General features: G+C 42.9%; 1 protein-coding gene across 8 annotated transcripts in view; it reads left to right on the forward strand.

Moving 5' to 3' along the window:
* LOC129819983 (ras/Rap GTPase-activating protein SynGAP-like) overlaps window positions 1-22,848 on the forward strand; it is a 92,282-nt gene that overhangs the window by 37,972 nt on the left and 31,462 nt on the right. Inside the window, exons 1-2 of one of the 8 annotated variants that reach the window (XM_055876751.1) lie at window positions 1,426-2,596; window positions 3,459-3,556. The exons of 5 other annotated variants lie outside the window; for them this stretch is intronic. The gene's annotated coding sequence lies outside the window, so the exon portion shown is untranslated. Of the gene's footprint in view, window positions 1-1,424; window positions 3,557-22,848 lie in introns of those variants that run through there. 2 more of the 8 variants (XM_055876752.1, XM_055876750.1) reach the window with 2 other exon arrangements.

Below are 22,848 nucleotides of genomic sequence, written 5' to 3' on the forward strand. Positions count from 1 at the left end.
CCACCTGTGGTAAATTCAATTGATTGGACATGATTTTGAAAGGCACACACCTTTCTACATAAGGTCCCACAGTTGACAGTGTAAAAACCAAGCCATGAGGTCGAAGGAATAAACATTTTGCATAAACATTTGCAGCATTAAATGTCCCCAAGAACACAGTGGCCTCCATTAATCTTAAATGGAAGAAGTGTGTAACCACCAAGACTCTTCCTAGAGCTGGCCACCCGGCCAAACTAAGCAATCGGGGAGAACAGCTTTGGTCAGGGAGGTGACCAAGAACCCGATGGTCACTCTGACAGAGCTCCAGAGTTCTTCTGTGGAGATGGAAGAACCTTCCAGAAGGACAACCATCTCTGCAGCACTCCACCAATCAGGCCTTTATGGTAGTGACCAGACGGAAGTAAAAGGAACATGACAGCTGCTTGGAGTTTGCCAAAAGGCACCTAAAGTATTCTCAGACCATAATGAAACCAAGACTGAACTCTTTGGCCTGAATGCCAAGTGTCATGTCTGGAGGAAACGTGGCACCATCCCTACGGTGAAGCATGGTGGTGGCAGCATCATGCTGTGGGGATGTTTTTCAGTTGCAGGGACTGGGAGACTAGTCAGGATCGAGGGAAATATGTACGGAGCAAAGTACAGAGAGACCCTTGATGAAACCTGCTCCAGAGCGCTCAGGACCTCAGGCTGGGGTAAAGGTTCACGTTACAAAAGAACAACGACCATAAGCACACAGCCATGAAAATGCAGGAGTGGGTTCGGGACAAGTCTCTGAATGTCCTTGAGTGGCCCAGACAGAGGCTGGACTTGAACCCGATTGAACATCTCTGAAGAGACCTGAAAATGGCTGTACAGCGACGCTCCCCATCGAGCCTAACAGCACTTGAGAAGATCTGGAGAGAAGAATGTGTGACACTCCCCAAATACAGGTGTGCCAAGCTTGTAGCCTTATAACCAAGAAGACTCGAGGCCGCAATCGCTGCCTAAGGTGCTTAGACAAAGTACTGAGAAAAGGGTCTGAATACTTATGTAATTGTGATATTTTTTCAAATACATTTGTAAAGAATTTAAAAAACTGTTTTTGCTTCGTCATGATGGGGTATTGTGTGTAGATTGATGAGGGGGGAAAACAAGGTAATCAATTTTAGAATAAGGCTGTAACATAAAATGTGGAAGAAGTCAAGGGGTCTGAATATAGCCAACTGTTATACGCTACACTATGGATTGTAGCCTTATGATAATACCAGCAATGAGGTGCATAATTGTTTTTCTCTCAGATGTGGGCACTTTTCAGACACAATTGAATGTTTTAGTCATGGGAGAGCTGTTTTCTTTAGCCAAAAATGAATGTGTAGTTCGTTGGCTGTGTCTGATTCGTTTGTGACCATTTAGTCTACCGTGCATCCTGTAAACCTATACCGTTATTGAGCACAACCTTCCCACACACTTTCCCCTCTCTCGTAACCTCATCTTGTTACGCTGCGTGTTTGTGTGTGCGCGAGAGCGAGAGACAGAGAGAGTATATTCGAGAGAGATTTCAACAATCACTTTACAACACCCCCTTCGCCTCTTTCTGACTATTTGCGTCTCAATCATCTCGATGCAAGTGACGGAGCTAGAGGAACAGGGACAAGAGAGATGGGCGACAATGTATACAAGATCACCAACCTGTGCGACGCCATCGATCAATCCATCTTTCCAAGCTACCGATCAAGTCTGATGCAGCACCATTGAGAAATATATTTGACGATAGAACAGAGGGAGCATCAAAGCTACAACTCTTTTGAATTAATTAGCCAGTTACTTTGGAATGTGATGCATTTACAATACATGTCGGTTTATTTTACTTCAATGAAGGATGGCAGACTACGGACGCGTCCTCATCTTCCCCGCTGCTATCAGCAAACAGAATGTAGTCTACGAATTGTAAAATAGTCAATTTTTTACATATCTTCTGGATTTTGGGCATATGCGCGCATTGGAAAGGTATACGTCTATAGGCTATATTTTCTTTATTGATGGACAGACGTGGTGTGTAAGCGCAGATAACCTAGCTGTTGGCGTACACCCTAAATCTCTACACACGTTTCTTTATGTATGATAACCCCGACCTTGTCATATCGATGAAAGTAGGGGTGATTTATGTTACGCATTTCACCTATTTCAATACTGACACATCGTTCTGTGAATTTCAAACACATTTCTGATGGCTTGCAATAATCAGCAGTTTATTTCACAGAAATACTGAATGCATTTGACAAACAATTGACAGATTAGCCTACTTGTTTATTGATCATTATATTGATCATTAGGCTATCAGAGAGTGTTTTTAAAAAGAACGCCAGTTACGGTATTGAAAGAGTAATACGCTGCAAAAATAAACACAACAAAAAGATGAAAAAGATCAGCCTCAGAAGAGATTCTGTAGGTTACCGAGAAAACGGCAAAGGGGTCACATTTCAGCGTTGGGGTTGTGAGACAGTCGGAAGAGAAGGAACCGGGGTAAGAGACCAAGGAGACGCTGCGGCCAAGGAGCCTTCTGTGGGACTGCACGACAAGGAGCTACCGCTGCCAGCGTTGAAAAGCATGGCTTGGGGTTGGTGGAAGAAAGAATCGAATAATCTTGAGACATCATAACGATCATTATAACAGTATACATCACGATATCTTTTGAGTAATAGGCCAACCGCATTCTTGATTGTGTTAGGTGTGGCAAGTAGCCATTTAATACATATATATATTGGTCATTATTAGCATATTTTAACAAAGGCTATTTATAATGTGTAGTATTTACTAATATGTATAATCTAAAGTCTGTGTGCAAGTATATTTGAATAATAGCCTACTTGTATTCTTAGTTGCACTGACCATATAGCATTGTAATAATGGGATGTTTAGAAAGACATTAACACAGACACAAGCTAAGTCCATGTCACAAGCGACACAAACTCATTTGAAAACAGTATCCTGTTAATGTGCTTCTCCAAAATCTGCACACTGATGAGAACTGCTAGCAAGATGACCAGCCTTATCACTCATTGTCCTCAAAAATGCACAACACTTTGGCAAAGGACATGTGCTTACTTCACGGAGAACTATCTTCATTTATTGAAAGTGTATTATCATAAATGCAATTGCACACACTTAAAGAACATCTACAGTAAAGGTGAACATTTTCAGATGCATACTAATTTAGCTTAAACTAATGAGATGCACACACTCCTATTCCTTGTCCATTGTGATGTGAAGAGTACCACTTTGGTAGTGATAAAGGGGTATGGATACCAGGCAACTTTAAGTGTCTCAAATGTGGTCACATAGATTGCTGTTAAGCACAAGCTAACTTAAAAAGGAGAGGACCCTATACCCTATTACTGGACACATCTCAGCCTACACATCTCAGTCTGTGTTGTGGACCAACATAACCTGGAACCTTTCTACTAACCCCCCTGCTTAAGCAACTTGGAAACCAACCTTGACTCTGTTGACTCCCTGATATAACTCAGTTGTCAAGCTGCAGTACTTGGAAATCAACAACTCACAACCTGACTTTTGGGTAAGGCCTGTAAATCTATCAGCGTCTTTGATGATTTGTCCATGTAATCCTCTCCAATGTTGAATGTCAGAAGTGTCTAACTGAGACTGAATTGTAACTTTAAACTGCAATTACACTGAAGTTCCAATATATAGCCGCCTCGACAAGGGCCCTGTCCAGAAACAACCCCTAGCTCCAACTCCTATGGCCATGTGAATCTGAATTAATTTCATAGGTATAAGTGATATGGTAGTAGCTCTTTCGCCCTCTGGTATGCTAGATGGAGCTGCTACCATAGGGTTGTAACCTGTCCAATTCATGAAGTGCCCACGGACTTCAACATGAAGTGCCCAGGGATTGTTTTTGGACCGGGCCGTGGGCTGTTGTGGAAAGAGAAGGATACAGAATAGAAATCTGGATTAACACAAGCCAATAAGGGGAAAGGGATTGGACTGGTCGGCTTGTATGTTACTGATTGCTCAAAAGTGTTAAGGTAACATTAGTTTTGGCCTTGGCCATGCATGCCATGTAATGTTCAGAGGCTACCTGAACAGTCACATCACATCTTGATTTGTTGATGGAGGACCTGAGGCTCACAGGGTTGTTTTTACCAGTATTTCTTCCTGGTTAATGTATTGTAACCAATAATGTAGTGGAGTCTTTTTATATTTGGTGACTACCCTTATGCACCTATTATTCTAAATTAGCATTGTTAGTGTTAGCATTAGTGTTAGCGTTTGGTACTCTGCACCCTTTATATACCCCAACGTCTATGTCCGCCTTTTTACCCCTACATCCCTGCTTGTAACACTACAGTATACTTAGGTCCTTAGTTTGTTCCTGTTAAAACACTAGTCTTCCCATTTCCAAATTTTAGCCAGAATTAAATAATTACAGATGGTGGATTCTCCACAACTCGTTTTCAGAAGTTTTTGACGTGCACATTCTTGGTGTGTCCTGGATTGGAGAGAGTCGACACTTGATTTAGCAATAAGCAGTCTCATTCCATGAGCTGGATGATATTCCATCCAGGTTTGACACCTGCACTAAATGGGTCACACCATTGGACAGACAATTTCTAAACTCACTAGACCCAGGATGTGCTGCTATGCAAATCCAAGGCACTGCTGATAACATAGTTGTGGTAAAAACTCCATACTCAATGATAGCGATCCAGCCCTTGTTCTGTGCTCAGTCTACCTGGCAAATACATGAGTTCCACATCTTATTGGATGCTTGTCCAAAAACAGCTCTGAACTTTTGCCATCAAGATGTCTATTGATGATGTGCTTCCTAATGTAAAGCTCCTGTTTTCTGACTCAGTTTAGTACGGTGCCCTTATATAGCATTAGCTTTGTACTGTACCTAACAGATTGGAAACTGAAGTTAGTGTGTGCAGTGAGAACATCAAATGGATAGTTGTCATGGTAACAATAGATAAAGGGGAGCATTGGGAACAGCATTGAAGCAGATATTAACCTACAGTAGATACTGTGGCAAACTCTTGCAGTATCATTCCTGTTGTTCACACACATCAAATTGTTCAGCCAACACTAATCAAGTGTGTTTGAGTGTAGTTAGCTACAGATTATGTTAAATAATCCCAGAGTGTAATCCTCTGGCGATATCTATTAAACTACTAATATTTAGCATTTTTTAAGATGATCATAAGATGGACCATTGCTATTTGATTTGGAATTGTAGGACACTTTAAAAAATATATTTGATGAAACATTGAATTTGGCTTTACTGCTATTAGCCCATAGAAACACATTGAATAATACATTCTATACAGGGCAAAAAAATGGTACAAAAATTAAAAAGAAGTATGATTTTAAATGTCTGAAATGCATCTAAGAGATATCAGAAAGCATCCGGGACGGAAAAAAAGGTTACATGTGCAACTCTGGTTTCAAAATAAGCCTATTCACCTGTGAAGTTTGTGGGCGTCGTAGAGCAAAACGGATGACACATTCGTTCCAAATAATGGGCTGAAACCCTTGAGACTTTACAGACGTTTTCATGAGAAGACCTGTGCTGAGTTGGCAAGCCGACGGGACCGACTTTAGATGAGTCCTGTAAATCTTGTGGGAGTCGTTGAACAGAATGGACGACATGTTCCTATTCGTTCTGACTTTACAGATGTTTTCATATAACATTTTTTTTAATTAAAATATGTTTTATTGTCACAGGCCGGATAGGTGCAGTGAAATGTGTTGTTTTACAGGGTCAGCCATAGTAGTACGGTGCCCCTGTAGCATATTAGGGTCAAGAGCACAGTGACAGATTTTTCACCTTGTAGGCTCGGGTATTCAAACCAGCAACCTTTCAGTTACTGGCCCTCCGCTGGTCAACAAAGCCGGAACTATTTTTGAATAGGCCATGTATTCCTATTACTTCTTAAAAATGTAGATATGTAGGCCGATGAAGTTTTAGTCCACAAAAATATCTCAAACTCATGAACAAAGAAACATGTGGAAAGCTTAGGGCTAATGTGTACTTCTCAAACACCCACTCTCAATCTTCCTTGCTCTCCCTATCTCTCTTTTTCTCTCTCTGTCTGTCTGTCTCTCTGTCTCTGTATCAGTTATCTGGAAGCTGTTACCACCCACACACTCTGGCCTGATATCAAATTTACATTTAGAATATAAACACACACACACACAAATAGAGATTTTCACAACGATTTCATCACACACAGACAATAATGTTATTTCAATGTTTAAATATTTTGTTGTGTGAAATGTAATAATGTCACAGCAAGAGACATAAGGCATGTGTTTGCAATAGGATACCAGTTGTGCGTCTTATTACTATTCCATGCCTCTGGTACCAGACCCTATTCAAAATTATTTGATTTGTTCCTCACACATGATTGTGAAAAATTCACTCTGATTTGCACATTGTGTGGGTGGTGTTTGTGTACTGTGTGTGTGTGTGTGTGTGTGTGTGTGTGTGTGTGTGTGTGTGTGTGTGTGTGTGTGTGTGTGTGTGTGTGTGTGTGTGTGTGTGTGTGTGTGTGTGTGTGTGTGTGTGTGGTACTGTATGTTGGTGTGAATTGACTGTGGTTTTGGCCTGGATGATTAACTCTCAAGTCTCTTGCTGCAAATTATTAGTTGTGCCAATATCTTATGGTTCAAGTGGAAGCTTTTAGAGTTGTTACCATGGATGCAATACAATGAGCTGGAATCCAGAATAGAACATAGAGAGAGAGATAGAGAAAGAATGAGAGAGAGAAAGAAAGAACGAGAGAGAGAAAGTGACTCACTGCTCAACGTCAGAATGCCTCACCATCCCATTCTGACATGTGAACACTTATACGATAATGTACACCTTGATCAGGACAGTGTCATAACCTTTGCTAAGGACCTAAAGGATGCAACACTTAGCAGGGCCCCACACACCCATCACCCCAGCAGCAGCGGCCCCCCGCTCCACTATCTGAAACAACAGCACTCTCACCATCCCCAGGACAGAAGAGCCAGACACGGCTTGTTACAGCACAGCTCTACAAGACCCGGCCCACCACAAGACAGCTCTACTAGAGCCAGCCCATCATAACACAGCTCCAATAGACCCAGCCCATCACAACACAGCTCTACTAGACCCGGCCCATCACAACACAGCTCTATTAGACCCGACCCGACCCACCACAACACAGCTCTACTAGACCCGGCCCACCACAACACAGCACTGACCACTACTGTAAGGTTGGGCAGAGTACTTTCCTTCAGAGAAGTGGACCACATGATACAGTCTACACCATGTGTAATTTGCCAGCATCCCACTGCCAGCATCCCACAGCATCCCACAGCATCCCATCCCCCTGCATCCCACTGCTGGCTTGTTTCTAAAGCTAAGCAGGGTTGGTCCTGGATGGGAGACCAGATGCTGCTGGAAGTGGTTTTGGAGGGCCAGTAGGAGGCACCTTTTCTGTGGTCTAAAATAAAATAAAAAGACCCCAGGGCAGTGATTCGGGACATTGCCCTGTGTAGGGTGTCGTCTTTTGGATGGGACGTTAAACGGGTGTCCTGACTCTCTGTGGTCACTAAAGATCCCATGGCACTTATCGTAAAAGTAGGGGTGTTAACCCCCGCGTCCTGGCTAAATTCCCAATCTGGCCTTCATACCATCATGGCCAACTAATCATCCCCAGTTTACAATTGGCTCATTCATCCCCCCTCCTCTCCCCTGTAACTATTCCCCAGATTGTTGCTGTAAATTTGGATGTGTTCTCAGACAGATCTCTTACCTGGTAAAATAAGGGTTAAATAAAAAATAAATAATAACTTCATTCTGATCATCAGCCGACATATAGTGAGGTAACCTCTGACAAAAGACACCTAGAACTGTCAGAGATTGGAGAGGTGCGCCAACTACTGCATTTATTATGCAGACTACTTGACTAGACAGACCTTTTAATTCACTCACACACACACTCACACTCTCACACACACACAAGAAACACATACGTACAAAGCGTTGCAGATTGCATGGCATTGTACCAATTTTTTGTGCATTCTTATTCCATTCTTATTGATTTGTTTATAGAGTTGAAGTCGGAAGTTTACATACACCTTAGCCAAGTACATTTAAACTCAGTTTGTCACAATTCCTGACATTTAATCCTTGTAAATATTTCCTGTCTTAGGTCAATTAGGATCCCCACTTCAAATCAAATCAAATTTTATTTGTCACATACACATGGTTAGCAGATGTTAATGCGAGTGTAGCGCACTTTATTTTAAGAATGCGAAATCTCAGAATAATAGTATAATTATTTATTTCAGCTTTTATTTTTTTCAGCACTTTCCTAGTGGGTCAGAAGTTAACATACACTCAATTAGTATTTGGTAGCATTGCTTTTAAATTGTTTAACTTGGGTCAAATGTTTTGGGTAGCCTTCCACAAGCTTCCCACAATAAGTTGGGTGAATTTTGGCCCCCAAGTTTGGCCCAGTTACACTGAGTCAGGTTTGTAGGCCTCCTTGCTCGTACACGCTTTTTCAGTTCTGCCCATATTTTCTAGTGGATTGAGGTCAGGGCTTTGTGATGGCCACTCCAATACCTAGACGTTGTTGTCCTTAAGCCATTTGCCACAACTTTGGAAGTATGCTTGGGGTCATTGTGCATTTGGAAGACCCATTTGCGATCAAGCTTTAACTTCCTGACTGATGTCTTGAGATGTTGCTCCAATATATCCACATAATTCCCCTCCTCATGTTGCCATCTATTTTGTAAAGTGCACCAGTCCCTCCTGCAGAAAAGGACCCCCACAACGTGATGTTGCCACCCCCGTGCTTCACGGTTGCGATGGTGTTCTTCGCCTTGCAAGCGTCCCCCTCTTTCCTCCAAGCATAATGATGGTCATTATGGCCAAACAGTTCAATTTTTGTTTCATCAGACCAGAGGACATTTCTCCAATCTTTGTCCCCATGTGCAGTTGCAAACTATAGTCTGGCTTTTTTATGGTGGTTTTAGAGCAGTGGCTTCTTCCTTGCTGAGCGGCTTTTCAGGTTATGTCGATATAAGACTCGTTTTACTCGTAGATACTTTTGTACCTGTTTCCTCCAGCATCTTCACATGTTCTGGGATTTATTTGCACTTTATGCACCGAAGTACATTCATATCTAGGAGACAGAACGCGTCTCCTTCCTGAGCGGTATGACGGCTGCATTGTCCCATGGTATTTATACTTGCGTACCATTGTTTGTACAGATGAATGAGGTACCTTCAGGCATTTGGAAATTGTTCCCAAGGATGAACCAGACTTGCGGAGGTCTACAATTATTTTTCAGAGGTCTTGGCTGATTTTCCCATGATGTTAAGCAAAGAGGCACTGAGATTGAAGGTAGGCCTTGAAATACATCCACAGGTAGACCTCCAATTGACTCAAATGATGTCAATTAGCCTATCAGAAGACGTCATTTTCTGGAATTTTTCAAGCTGTTTAAAGGCACAGTCAACTTAGTGTATGTAAACTTCTGACCCACTGGAAATGTGATACAGTGAATTATAAGTGAAATAATCTGTCTGTAAACAATTGTTGGAAAAATTACTTGTGTCATGCACAAAGTAGATGTCCTAACTGACTTGCCAAAACTATAGTTTGTTAACAAAAAACTGAGCTCAGGTGCATCCTGTTTCCATTGATCATCCTTGAGATTTTTCTACAACATGATTGGAGTCCACCTGTGGTAAGTTCAATTGATTAGACATGATTTGGAAAGGTACACACCTGTCTATATAAGGTTGACAGTGCATGTCAGAGAAAAACTAAGCCATGAGGTCGAAGGAATTGTCTGTAATGCTCAGAGTCAGGATTGTGTCGAGGCATAGATCTGGGGAAGGGTTCCAAAACATTTCCTGGAGCTGGCCGCCCAGCCAAACTGAGTAATCAGGGGAGAAGGGTCTTGGTCAGGGAGGTGACCAAGAACCCGATGGTCACTCTGTGTAACGTTCCTGACCTGTTTTATGTTGTTTTTGTATGTGTATATGGTCAGGGCGTGAGTTTTGGGTGGGCAGTCTATGTTTTCTGTTTCTATGTTGGTTTTGGTTGCCTGGTATGGCTCTTAATTAGAGGCAGGTGTTTTGCGTTTTCCTCTAAGAGTCATATTTAAGTAGGGTGTTCTCACTGTTTGTTTGTGGGTGATTGTCTCCTGTGTCGTCGATGTATGTACCATACGGGACTGTTTGGCTGTTCGTTCGTTTTGATGTAGTCTGTTTCCTGTCCGTGAGTTCTACGTTTAGTTAGTTAAGTTCATGTTCAGGTTTCGTCTACGTCGTTTTCTTGTTTTGTAATTTTGTAAGTGTTTTGTTTTTCGTGTTGCCGTCGTTTCGAATAAAGAGATGGCTTATTTCCCTAATGCTGCGTATTGGTCCACTGATCCTTCTCTCCTCTCCTCGTCCGAGGAAGAGGAGGACAACAGCCCTTACAGAATCACCCACCAAATTAGGACCAAGCGGCAAGGGAAAGCTCAACAGGGCAACAAGGACTCCTGGACTTGGGACGATATATTGGACGGAAAAGGTTGCTACACATGGGAGGAGATCCTGGCTGGTAGGGATCGCCTCCCATGGGAACAGCTGGAGGCACTGAGGAGAGCAGAGGCTACCGGAGAGAGGAACCGGAGTTATGAGGGAACGCGTCTGGCACGGAAGCCCAAAAAGCCCGTGAGTAACACCCAAAAATTTCTTGGGGGGGGGGGGGTGGCTAAGAGGTAGTGGGCCAAGGGCAGGTAGGAGACCTGCACCCACTTCCCAGGCTTACCGTGGAGAGCGGGAGTACGGGCAGGCGCCGTGTTACGCAGTAGAGCGCACGGTGTCTCCTGTACGAGTGCATAGGCCAGTGCGGGTTATTCCACCTCCCCGCACTGGTAGGGCTAGATTGGGTATTGAGCCAGGTGTCATGAGGCCGGCTCAACGCGTCTGGTCTCCAGTGCGTCTCCTCGGGCCGGCATACATGGCACCTGCCTTACGCATGGTTTCCCCGGTTCGCCTACATAGGCCGGTGCGGGTTATTCCACCTCCCCGCACTGGTCGGGCGACCGGGAGCATTCAACCAGGTAAGGTTGGGCAGGCTCAATGCTCAAGAGTGCCAGTACGCCTCCACGGTCCGGTATTTCCGGCACCACCTCCCCGCCCCAGCCTAGTACCTACAGTGCCTACACTACGCACTAGGCTACCAGTGCGTCTCCTGAGCCCAGTTCCTCCTCCACGCACTCTCCCTGTAGTGCGTGTATCCAGTTCGGTGCCTCCAGTACCGGCACCACGCACCAGGTCTACAGTGCGCCTTATCCGGCCAGAGCCATCCGTCTCCCCAGCGCCATCTGAGCCATCCGTCTCCCCAGCGCCATCTGAGCCATCCGTCTCCCCAGCGCCGTCTGAGCCATCCGTCTCCCCAGCGCCGTCTGAGCCATCCGTCTGCCATGAGCCTGCAAAGCCGCCCGTCTGCCATGAGCCTGCAAAGCCGCCCGTCTGCCATGAGCCTACAGAGCCGTCCGCCAGACAGGAGCCGCTAGAGCCGCCCGCCAGACAGGATCTGCCAGAGCCGCCAACCAGACAGGATCTGCCAGAGCCGCCAACCAGACAGGATCTGCCAGAGCCGCCAACCAGACAGGATCTGCCAGAGCCGCCAGCGAGCCATGAGCAGCCAGAGCCGTCAGAGAGCCATGAGCGTCGAGAGCCGTCAGCCTGCCATGAGCGTCGAGAGCCGTCAGCCTGCCATGAGCGTCGAGAGCCGTCACCCTGCCATGAGCGTCGAGAGCCGTCAGCCTGCCATGAGCGTCGAGAGCCGTCAGCCTGCCATGAGCGTCGAGAGCCGTCAGCCTGCCATGAGCGTCGAGAGCCGTCAGCCTGCCATGAGCGTCGAGAGCCGTCAGCCTGCCATGAGCGTCGAGAGCCGTCAGCCTGCCATGAGCGTCGAGAGCCGTCAGCCAGCCATGAGCGTCGAGAGCCGTTCAGTCAGGATCTGCCAGAGTATCTCAGCCGGGACCTGCCCCTTGTCCCGGTGCTGCCCCTTATCCCGGTGCTGCCCCTTGTCCCGGTGCTGCCCCTTGTCCCGGTGCTGCCCCTTGTCCCGGTGCTGCCCCTTGTCCCGGTGCTGCCCCTTGTCCCGGTGCTGCCCCTTGTCCCGGTGCTGCCCCTTCTCCCGGTGCTGGCCGTTCATTTAGGGGATGTTAGTTTGAGGGTGGTCATTGGGAGGGGAAGACAGAAGCGGGGAGTGACCTATGGTGGTGTGGGGACAGCGTCCAGAGCCTGAGCCACCACCGTGGTCAACTGCCCACCCAGACCCTCCCCTGGATTTTGTGCTGGTGCGCCCGGCGTTCGCACCTTGAGGGGGGGGTTCTGTAACGTTCCTGACCTGTTTTATGTTGTTTTTGTATGTGTATATGGTCAGGGCGTGAGTTTTAGGTGGGCAGTCTATGTTTTCTGTTTCTATGTTGGTTTTGGTTGCCTGGTATGGCTCTTAATTAGAGGCAGGTGTTTTGCGTTTTCCTCTAATTAAGAGTCATATTTAAGTAGGGTGTTCTCACTGTTTGTTTGTGGGTGATTGTCTCCTGTGTCGTCGATGTATGTACCATACGGGACTGTTTGGCTGTTCGTTCGTTTTGATGTAGTCTGTTTCCTGTCCGTGAGTTCTACGTTTAGTTAGTTAAGTTCATGTTCAGGTTTCGTCTACGTCGTTTTCTTGTTTTGTAATTTTGTAAGTGTTTTGTTTTTCGTGTTGCCGTCGTTTCGAATAAAGAGATGGCTTATTTCCCTAATGCTGCGTATTGGTCCACTGATCCTTCTCTCCTCTCCTCGTCCGAGGAAGAGGAGGACAACAGCCCTTACACTCTGACAGAGCTCTAGAGTTCCTCTGTGGAGATGGGAGAATTTTCCAGAAGTACAACCATCTCTGCAGCACTCCACCAATCAGGCCTTTGTGGTACAGTGACCTGACAGAAAACACTCCTAAGTAAAGGGTCATGACAGCCTGCTTGGAGTTTGCCAAAAGGCACCATCAGAAACAAGATTCTCTGGTCTGAAGAAACCATGATTGAACTCTTTGGCCTGAATGCCAAATGTAACGTCTGGAGGAAACCTGGCACCATCCCTATGGTGAAACATGGTGGTGGCAGCATCATGCTGTGGGGATGTTTTTCAGCGGCAAGGACTGGGAAACTAGTCAGTATCGAGGAAAAGATTAATGGAGCAAAGTACAGAGAGATCCTTGATGAAAACCTGCTCCAGAGCGCTCAGGCTGAGGTGAAGATTCACCTTCCAACAGGACCATGACCCTAAGCACACAGCCAAGACAACGCAGGAGTGGCTTCGGGACAATTCTCTGAATGTCCCTGAGGGACTCAGCCAGAGTTCTTACTTGAACCCGATCGAACATCTCTGGAGAGACCTGAAAATAGCTGTGCAGCAATTCTCCCTATGCAATCTGACAGGGCTTGAGAGGATCTGCAGAGAATAACAGGAGAAACTCCCCAAATACAGGTGTGCCAAGCTTGTAGAGTCATACACAAGAAGACTCAAGGCTGTAATCGCTGCCAAAGGTGCTTCAACAAAGTACTGAGTAAAAGGTCTGAATACTTATTTAAATGTAATATTCCAGTTTTTTCTACATTTCTAAAAACCTGTTTTTGCTTTGTCATTATGGGGTATTGTGTATTGATTGATGAGTGTAAAAAAAATAAGGCTGTAACCTAACAAAATTTGGAAAAAGTCTTGGTCAAAAATCCCTTACACAGGCCGGAGATGGGTTAGGTCATTGTCCTGTTGATAAACAAATGATAGTACCACTAAGCTCAAACCATGTGGGATGGCGTATCGCTGCCGAATGCTGTTGTAGCTATGCTGGTTAAGTGTGCCTTGAATCGTAAATAAATCACTGACAGTGTCACCAACAAAGCACCCCCACACATCACACCTCCTCCTCCATATTTCGAAGTAGGAACCACACATGCAGAGATCATCAGTTCAACTACTCTGCATCTCACAAAGACACGGCGGTTGGACCTAAAAATCTCAAATTTGGACTCATCAGACCAAAGGACAGATTTCCACCGGTCTAATGTCCATTGCTCGTGTTTCTTGGTCCAAACTTCTTCTTATTGGTGTCCTTTAGTAGTGGTTTATTTGCCGCAATTCGACAATGAAGGCCTGATTCACGCGGTCTCCTCTGAGCAGTTGATGTTGAGATTTGAACTCTGTGAAGCATTTCTTTGGGCTTCAATTTCTGAGGATGGTAACTGTAATGAACTTATCCTCTGCGTCTTTCTTTCCTCCGGCGGTCCTCATGAGAGACAGTTTCATCATAGCTCTTGTTGGTTTTTGCGACTGCACTTGAAGAAACGTTCAAAGTTCTTGAAATTTTCCGCATTGATTGACCTTCATGTCTTAAAGTAATGGACTGTTGTTTCTCTTTGCTTATTTGAGCTGTTCTTGCCATAATATGGACTTGGTCTTTTACCAAATAGGGCTATCTTCTGTATACCGCCCCTACCTTGTCACAACACAACTGATTGGCTCAAACGCATTAAGAAGAAAATAAATTCCACACATTAACTTTTAACATGGCACACCTGTTAATTGAAATGCATTCCAGGTGACTACCTCATGAAGCTGGTTGAGAGAATGCCAAGAGTGTGCAACGCTGTCAAGGCAAAGGGTGGCTTCTTTGAAGAATCTAAAATATATTTTGTGTTGTTTAACTCTTTTTTTGATTCCATACGTGTTATTTCATAGTTTTGACGTCTTCACTATTATTCTACAATGTAGAAGAAAAAAATAAAGAAAAACCCTTGAATGAGTAGCTGTGTCCAGGTACTATATATATATATGTGTGTGTGTGTGTGTGTGTGTGTGTGTGTGTGTGTGTGTGTGTGTGTGTGTGTGTGTGTGTGTGTGTGTAATATATATATATATATATATGTACAGTGGGGAGAACAAGTATTTGATACACTACCGATTTTGCAGGTTTTCCTACTTACAAAGCATGTAGAGGTCTGTAATTTTTTATCATAGGTACACTTCAACTGTGAGGGGCAACTAGTGGTATTTCCATTACCACTGGAAAGCGGCCCAATTCTGCCCTACATGCAATAGTTGGTGTATTTCTTTGCACTTGTGAAATTTTCCCACAGAATTCTACATGTAGCGCTTCAATTGGATGTTTGTTCCACATTTTAAAGTGCAGTTTATTGAGTGGCCCCCAAGCCTCACTTCCGTAAAGAGCTATTAGTTGGATTACGCTATCAAATATTTTGGTCAAAATTCTAATTGGGGTGTTGATTTTGAATAATTTCATTTGTATTGCATACAATGCTCTGCTGGCATTTTCTTTAAGAGCATTCACTGCCATATTACACTTTCCCAATGCAGCTATGGTCAGACCAAGGTATGAGTAATTTTTTGTGTGTTCAATTATGTTGTTGTTCAAGGTGAATTTATACATTTACTGCCAGGGCCCAATTATGGCAATTTTGCTCTAGAATATTTAGGTTCTGTTGAAGACCTCCTATACTTTGTGATAGAATAACCAAAGTCCTGGGGCTGCAGAATTGTCCAACATGTCTGCTAATTCATTGATATAAATGTTGAAAAGGTTTGGACTCAAACTGCAGCCTTGTCTCACACCTCAACGTTACAAAAATAATTATGTTCTTTGGTTTTTGATTTTTATTGCACACTTGTTTTCTGTGTACATACATTTTATTAAGTCATACACCTTACCACCAAGCCCACTTTGGAGAATTTTGAAGAATAAACCTTTGTGCCAAATAGAATCTAATGCTTTTTTAAAGTTAATAAAGCAAGCAAATATTTTGCCATCTTTTTTTTGGTGAATGTGTTTATTAATTAGTGTGTGTAAGGTGTATTTATGGTCAGTAGTGCGATGGTCGGGGAGAAAGCCAATTTAAAATTGACTTATTACATTTCTTTCTTGAAGAAAAGTTTGAATTAATGAATTTAAAATGCTACAGAAAACCTTTCCCAAGTTGCAGTTTATGCAAATTCCCCTGTAATTATTGGGGTCTGATTTGTCTTGACTTGACTTTTGTGGATAATGGATAGTACCATGTTGAACAATACAAGCACAGAAATGTGCAACTCAGATGTACTGTTTTTCAGAATATAATTTCTGATGTTATCTAGACAACAAGCCTTCTTTGGTTTTATATATTTTATCTTTTCATTTAGTTTTTTGGGGGTTATTGGGTAATCTAATGAATTTTGGTTGTTTTTAATGACTGATTCAAGCATGTTAAATGTTACTTGAATGTCTAATTGGCTATGTTGTAAGTATTTTTGTGGGATGTTTCTGTGTAGATGACCAAAATAAGTTTTCAAAATTCCTTCATCTTGTATGGCTAAGCTGTCATCAAGGCAAAGGGTGTCTATTTTGAAGAGTCTCAAATATAAAATATATTTTTATTTGTTTGACACTTTTTTGGTTACTCTTCAACTGTAAAACATCCCCACAGCATGATGCTGCCACCACCATACTTCGCTGTAGGGATGGTATTGGCCAGGTAATAAGCGGTGTCTGGTTTCCTCCAGACGTGACGCTTGGCATTCAGGTCAAAGAGTTCAATCGTGGTTTCACCAGACCAGAGAACCTTGTCTCTCATGATCTAAGAGTCCTTTAGGTGCCTTTTGGCAAACTCCAAGTGGGTTGTCATGTGCCTTTCACCGAGGAGTGGCTTCCGTCTGGCCACTCTACCATCAGGGCCTGATTGGTGGAGTGCTGCAGAGATGGTTGTCCTTGTGGAAGGTTCTCCCATCTCCACAGAGGAACTCTGGTGCTCTGTCAGAGTGACTATCAGGTTCTTGGTCACCTCCCTGACCAAGGCCCTTCTCCCCGATTGCTCAGTTTGGCCGGACGGCCAGCTCTAGGAAGATTCTTGGTGGTTCCAAAATTCTTCCATTTAAGAATTATAGAGGCCACTGTGTTCTTGAGGACCTGTGCTGCAGACATTTTTTGGTACCCTTCCCCAGATCTGTACCTCGACACAATCCTGTCTCAGAGATCTATGGACAATTACTTTGACCTCATGGCTTGGTTTTTGCTCTGACATGCACTGTCAACTGTGGGACCTTATATAGACAGGTGTGTGCCTTTCCAAATCTTGTCCAATCAATTTACCACAGGTGGACTCCAATCAATTTGTAGAAACATCTCAAGGATGATCGAAACAGGATGCATCTGAGCTCAATTTCGAGTCTCATAGAAAAGGGTCTGAATAATTATGTAAATACGGTATTTCATTTTTTAACTATAGAAATTTGCTATCATTTCTAAAAACCTGTTTCTGCTTTGTCATTATGTGGTTGATTGATGAGGGAAACAATTAATTCAATACATTTTAGAATAAGGCTGTAACGTAACAAAATGTGGAAAAAGTGAAGGCTTCTGAATACTTTCTCAATGAACTGTATAATCAACTTTTAAGATCTTGTAAGAACCTAAAGCTTGAAATAATAGGTTGTACTGAATGCCATCTGTGGCCTTCTTTTGGAAAGATGCTATTTTTTGTCAAGATATGCTACTCAGGACAATGTTGCATTTAGGAGAGCCAAGTGACACTAAATTAAAAAAATTGTTACTCTGAAATAACTGATATTATCCAATATAAATCCATATGTGAATCGACTGTTGTCTGCTTTGAGTCACACTGTGGGATGTTGTCTGCTTTGAGTCACACTGTGGCAGGGATGTTCAAGGTTATTCTAAATGGGGCCTGTGCAGTTTGATGCATTCTCACCAATGTACTCAGTAGCACGACCTTGGATTGCTTTAAAGTTGACCTCTCATCTTTTTTCATACATAGTTTTTCAACATTGCCACAAAAACCTGCAAACCAATGTGCACGTTCTAGTTTAACCCTTTTCTAGGATGATGTCGTGATTTTATTTTCTTCTCCCTCATAGAATGTGCTCATGAATGCATTTTGTATTACCAACTCATATTGAAGTACACATAAGTGCCTAAAATAATAAACAATTATTTCAGGGTTTTCACAGTTCACGACATCTGATTGCCCCCAGCAAGATGAATTATGCATGTTCAATGAGAGTGAGCAAACTAACTTTCTTAATGCCATCGCATTGATCAAAGCTTGCATTCCATTAGGACATATTTCACTCTTGTTCCATCTTTCAAAATCAAATGTGATTTCCTTGTTGTGTATCAGCATATTTAAGCTGGAAAAGGCTGGCTGAATATTGATTTTGAGAGCCGAATCCAGTAAAACATTGCCAGCACATAGATTAATAAAAATCTATGTTGATTCCCTTTTCAGGTCCATGGTAGATCAGTACTGTTTTAAAGCTGTTTACACATCAATGACTGGGGCAGTTATATTTTGGTGATTAATCTACAGTACCTCAGATTGTACATCTTTCCAATGAACCTGGAATAATGGAATAATATACATTAAACTCTTCCTATTTGTTCTATCTGGAGAACCCACATTACTTATTACCTTATGATGTAAAATACATGGAATCTATTGAATTCTATCATCCATTACATACAGCATAGGTCTAAGACGAAATGCACTTCAGCTATTCTAAACATGGCTTTTTTTATTGAAAATTAGTCAAGACTTTCATAAAGATTTGTGTGGGTGGTTGTGTGCATGCCTGTACTGTATGTATGTATGTATGTATACAACCTAAATAAGGGTCAGCTTTTAGGGTCTGTTATTTTTTACTTCACTAATTGATATGTATCAACTCACATTAAAATATCTTGCCCTTCTAAGAGAAATGACTAGGAAGGGAAATTTGTTAGACAGCAGGATAGAATAAAAAAAGAGAGAGAAGATAGGGAGGAGAGGGGAGGGGAGGATGACAGATAGAAAGAGACGAGAGGGGGAGTACACCACTGGAATTATGTAAAAGAGTGCGTGGGAGAGAAGAACAGATAGAAAGAAGGAGAGTGAGTATTTATGGTGCCTTAAGTATCCACTGGGAAACCGAGGAAAATGTAGCCAGGAGTGTCAGATATTTAGGGAAAAATAAAAGGGGTTTGGGTCAATGTTCCCTCAAATTTGTTTCGGCACTAAGCAAATTTCAGGTCTGCTGAGCGCAAACTTGAAAGTTGTGAAAATTCTGTGCAACTTCCAGCATGTGTTCACTGTGAACACTGAGGCTGTACCCGCTTTAAGTTACAGTTTAAACATTGGCCATGTAGACTACTGTGGCTATTTGTTAATAATGTAAGTCTACCAGAGTGGCCTACCATCAAAAACAATGCAGAAAATGCATCCTATAACATTTGAACATGGAAATAGCTCATATATCATTAGCCTACAGTAGCAGCCAATGTGTGTTGTTCAATGTAGGCCTACATTCCATGAGACTTTTGAGAAGAAAGAAAACATGCAGGGCTTGACATTAACCTGTTTATCCACGTCAGACAAGGAGATGAATGAAAATGTTGTGTTTGATGCAAGAAACCACTTTACAAAATAAAATGAATTATTATTCCCATACTATTATTAAAGAGAATCAGACATATTATGCCACCCTCTACCTATTGGCTACTTAGCTTATTCAAGCCTGTCTCAAAATACTACACCTTTAAGACAAAAAAAGCGGTTTACTTGACTTTTCTAAGAAGTCTAGAAATGTACACATTTTGTGCTCTTGTATGAAGCAGTCACTCCCATATTGTTGACTACAAATGATCTATAACTGGTCTAATATCTCAACTAGCAAAGGATATGAACAAAATGTGCACACGTGGCTACATGCAGTTCTCGCTTTGATCTCAAAACAAGTGAATCTACTCACGACCGCTCATGCTGTAAAGACAGTCCAGTTGAATGTAAATGACACAGATCCATATATGGCAATGGTCTATTTGCGTATAGGACTACTGCAACTCTGTTTATGCTGCATGGGTCTGGGTAGACTACGGGCTGAGTAGTGCGTGTCAAAGCAATAGAATTCTACTCCGATGTGTTCTGCCTACAACAAAATATCTTGCATAGTTTGTTTTGTTTCGGTATGTTGCACTGAAAGTGGATAATATTGCGTTGATTCGATCACAGTTGCCACTGTAAAGGAAAGGGTTGATACTGTTAACAGGGAAAACTCTACAACAGCGGTCACCAACCTTTGAGTCAAGATCACTGAGTAAAATCCAATTTTTTTAACATGACTTTAAAAAAATGTAAGCCTATGTAACATTAATTAATTCAAAACAGTACTGTAGCAGTGAGGTTTATACAGTAAGCTACAATATAGGCCCAGTACATTATCACTGCATATTGACTTTCTTGAATTGCCCAGCCAATGTATTTTTTGGGCCATTTTTTTTAAACATTATATTTATACATTTAAGGTAGGCTATATGATCACACCACTGATAGATCCGTTGTTGTATAACTTGTGAAGCACAGCTGAGTGAGCATACATTTAAATCATTTGCTTTTCATCATTTGTATTTTACTGTGCTGATGGTGACAGCATCTGATGGTCAGTCTCAGTGGACGGACTGAGGGTCTGCCTCTCAACCCTCTGCTCTCCCTTTCCTCCGCTGACACGGACTGATGGTGAAACTCGAGTCGCACCGCATTATTTCTGCCTCATGCACAAATTCATGTACTGCTATTAACAGAGAAAGTTAAATATTCCTCGCTATTAAAAAAGACCTAAACTGCTAATAACGCAAACCTATAGATACACTTTACAACTCATTTATTACTGCTGCAGTGCTTGTTGTAGCGCTGAGAGGAAATAGGAAGAACGCGCATTTTACAGTTTAAATAAGTGTTGAACACAAAGTGTTGACAGTGCTGAGTAAGAACTTGAACTCACTCCTAAAAACAGCATATATTTGCTGTATTCGTTGACAGTCTCTCTGCTCGTGGTTTTAAACGTTTTGAAATCTCAGTATCAACTGTGCTGTGCCTTATCTTATTCCTTCTACGTTACTGCAGACAAGGTCATCTGAGCCATTGCTTGGCCAGCGGTAAGTTTATAGTGCACATGGTTTGCTCTCTGGGCCCGCTGGGAAGGAAGAGTTTGTACCTTCAGGCACATGAAATGGTACAAAATGGCAAAAGTTAGCCTACCCGGAGCGCAGGGCAGCTGAATCACATGCATCTACCGGCAACAGCCCAATACTAATAAAAACAATAATAGAAACACAAGGCTTTATCGTTGGGGTTTTTACAGAAATGAATGCCTTTGAGATCGACCAGGGGATCGCGATCAACTGTTGGTGACCACGGTTCTAGAAAGTTTTGTGAAATTCAGTCTAGTTCTCTCTGTTGGCTTCCGGGGGGAGCTGCGCAGCAGTCTCGGGGCTACGCACGCATGCAACTTAGAGTGAACATTGGTGTAACCATAGAAATAGAATTTGTAGAAAATAGCTGAACATAAGAGCAGCTATTGTTTACAGTCTGGCAACCATCTTGGTGTTGTGGTTTAAGATATTCAAGTTACCATTGCTTTAACGAACAAAGTCGATGACCTTGTGTTATAGGTTGTGTAAAAGTAGAGTAGAGGCAGTCCCATTCTTATACAATTGGCTAGCCAACTGAAGCTCCCTCAGCCACTTGGCGAGATGTCGGAGGAACAGAAGTGTTGACGCAGATTCTAATTCTCATCTGCCCTTATTCTAAGGACTATTTTAATTTAGTCTGTGTTACGCACGCCTCTAGGAAGAGGGAACGCAACACCCTGCTACAATTTAACTCCCCGTGAAGTGGGAGGTATGGAACTGTAGGTGCGAGTAAGGATGACAAAGGCAGAGAGAGTGGTACCGTTTACAATACATTTATTCCGTCACACGGTAAATTTTGGGGAAAAGGGGCGAACCAAAGGAAAGAAAGTAAATATCAGAGCCCCCTCTCCTACCTTACCTGCCTACCCACTACTTACCTAATTTAGCACCACCTGGTGCCCTAACCAAAATACAGGGGTGGTCTGCTCAGGTCTTACCTAGTGTGCCTAGACAGTGAATATACTATGGGTATATGTATGCCCGCAGGCCTCTTGCCTAAGCACTCCCTAGGTGCCTTCCCATTCCCCCTGGGAACAAACGAAACATAATTTTACAAACAATTTCAATAATCAAAACACTGCATCCTATTGACACACAGACATAACCAATCAGCTCTCTCACTCAACCAATACAGGACACACTAATCATCTCCCTCTGAGAACAACCAACACAGTATATCACCCTCACAGCCATCAGCCTCCTCTCTCAGCAATCATATCTCAGTTATGATCCTTTATTCTGAGCAACAGAACACTGGTTTTTATAGCTGGAGAAGGAGTCTAATGGGATACAGCTGTAACTTGACGAGGGGGCGGGGTCAGCTCCAATCATCAATGGGGCTGACTAATCAGCTGCTTGAGCGATTTCAGGAAGCCATCTCCTGAAACACACACTCAAATACAAACTACAACACAGAAACTGGGGAAAGGAACAGTCTGCCTGCCAGTTGCTGGTGGCCTACTTTTTGATCTGCTTCTGAAAGTAGACACACATGATGTGGACATATGGCTGACATTTATTTATTGTATAGCTGACAAACTGTACTTGTGATTTCTTCATCCTTTATCTCGACTTCGTCTCGGGCCTAACAAAACCCGTGCCAAAACATGCTCCAAACAGCGGCTTCTCTGGCATTATCACTTAAATAGAACAAACACGCCTCTCTGACATTTAGAATTTCTCAGAACAAAAGTTTAGCTTGTGTCTATATTTTTTTGTTCGAATTTGGACTAATCTTGTACTCTTTCCCATGGTTACAGTTTCAGGTTGCACTTCTTAAGGTTCTAGTGTTCCTTATCTCT

This window comes from Salvelinus fontinalis, chromosome 22 (genome assembly GCF_029448725.1).
Source record: "Salvelinus fontinalis isolate EN_2023a chromosome 22, ASM2944872v1, whole genome shotgun sequence".
In the NCBI taxonomy this organism is placed as follows: domain Eukaryota; kingdom Metazoa; phylum Chordata; class Actinopteri; order Salmoniformes; family Salmonidae; genus Salvelinus; species Salvelinus fontinalis.